General features: G+C 38.4%; 1 pseudogene; it reads right to left on the reverse strand.

Annotated features, from left to right (window-relative positions):
• LOC102814431 overlaps positions 1-2,166 on the reverse strand; it is a 35,003-nt pseudogene that overhangs the window by 926 nt on the left and 31,911 nt on the right.

The raw sequence follows: 2,166 nt of genomic DNA on the forward strand, positions 1-2,166 counted from the left end.
CCAATGCAAATCATGGTGGTAGGGTTAATTATATTCATACCACTATATGGGCAAATGGATGCCTGGTATCAGCCTCAGAGACTGTATACTATACACTGTAACTCTTCCCAGGAACCACACCAGTTCCTCCAACCAGGCCAGGAGTCAGATTATTAATAATGTTCCCATACAGATTGGGAATCACAAACACTTTAAACTGGTAAGGACTCTGAACCAGCTGCATGAAGCAGTTGTCTATGATCACTGCCTCAAAATTGAATTTGGGGTACAGTTCAACAACTTTCTTACAGCACTGCAGGACCAACCCATCCCCACGTTTCATGATGTTGGCCTTGTGCACAGCTGTGACCTTGGCTCATTTCTTCTTGGTGGCATAGTCAAAGGCAATGTTTGAAATCTGCTAACACTTGGTTTGAGTGACAATATTAAAGCACTCAGTCAAGCCTTTTGCTAACTCAGTCAAGCCTTTTGCTGATGTTCTAGAGAACTGTACTCCCCTCTGTCTGCTCTGGAATGATCATCAGGTCAAGATTTTTATGTCAGTTCTTATGCCAGGAACTGTCTTCACATGGACGGCCTTTGCAAATAAATTCAATGTATGCCTTAGCCTCATGTTGTAGGAAGCTGTTGTTGTGGTTATTGTTAGGTGCCATCAAGATGGTAATGAGTCACAGGGAACATATTCAAAACAGAATGAAACATTACCTAGTTCTGTGACAACTTCACAATCATTGTTATGCCTGAGCCCATTTCTGTTGCCATTGTGCTAATCCATCTCATTGGCAGTCTTCCACTTTTTCTCCAACTTTTCACTTTACCAAACATGATATCCTTCTCCAGGGACTGGTCTCCACTGATAATATGTCCAAAGTATGAAAAACAAAGTCTGGGCATACTGGCTTCCAAGGAAAAGTCTGACTACTGTACATCTTCCAACACAAATCTGTTTATTCTTTTGGCAGTCCATGGTACTTTCAACACTCTACTCCAGTACCATAACTCAAAAGCATCAATTATTCTATGGTCTTCCTGATTCACCGTCCAACTTTCATATGCATATGAGGTTATTGAAAATATCATGGCTTGAGTCAGGTGAATGTTAGTTCTTAAACTAACATCTTTGCTCTTCAACCCTTTAAAGAGGTTTTGTGAAGCATATTTGCCTAATGCAATACATAATTTTATTTCTTGACCACTGCTTCAATGAGTGTTGATGGTTGATCCGAGCAAAATGAAGTCTTTGACAACTTCAATCTTTTCTCCATTTTTAAGGATGCTATTTATTAGATATCCATTTATATGGTACAGTGATGAGGATTTTTGTATTTTTAAGTTGAGATGCAGCCCATACCTTAGGCTGTGGTCTCTGATCTTCATTAGTAAGTATTTTAAGTCCTCTTCATTTTCAGCAAGCAAGGTTGTATCATAAGCATATGGTTGTTAATGAGTCTTCCTCCAATCCTGATACCACGTTTTTCTTCATTTAATCCAGCTTCTGGGATTATTTGCTGAACATACAGATTGAATAAGTATGGTGAAAGAATACAACCCTGACACACATCTTTCCTAATTTTAAAAGATTCAGTGTTCCCATGTTCTGTTTTAACAACTGCTTCTTGGTCTATATACAGGTTCCTCATGAACACAATTAAGTGTTCTGGAGTACTCATTTTCCACAATGTTGTTTATAACTTATCTTGAACCACACAATTGAAAGCCTTTGAGTAGTCAATAAAACACAAGTAAACATGTTTATGCTAGTCTCTGCTTTCATCCAAGATCCATCTGATATCAGCAATGATATCCCTCATTCCACATACTCTTCTGAATCTGACTTGAACCTCTAGAAGTTCTATGTCAATAACATGGTTGCAGCCATGTTTGTATTATATTTAATAAAACATCACTTACTTGGGATATCAATGATATTGCTTGATGATTTACATATTCCATTGAGTCACCTTTCTTTGGAATGGGCACAAATATGGATCTCCTCCAGGCATTTCACCAGGTAGTTGTCTTCCAAATTGCTTGGCATAAATGAATAAATGCCTCCAGTGATGCATCAGTTTGCTAAAAGATTTCAATTTCTATTCCATCCCGATACTGTGTTATTTGTCAATGCTTTCCATGCACCTTGGATTTCTCCCTTCAGGATCATTGGCT

This window comes from Chrysochloris asiatica, unplaced genomic scaffold (assembly GCF_000296735.1).
Source record: "Chrysochloris asiatica unplaced genomic scaffold, ChrAsi1.0 scaffold00522, whole genome shotgun sequence".
In the NCBI taxonomy this organism is placed as follows: domain Eukaryota; kingdom Metazoa; phylum Chordata; class Mammalia; order Afrosoricida; family Chrysochloridae; genus Chrysochloris; species Chrysochloris asiatica.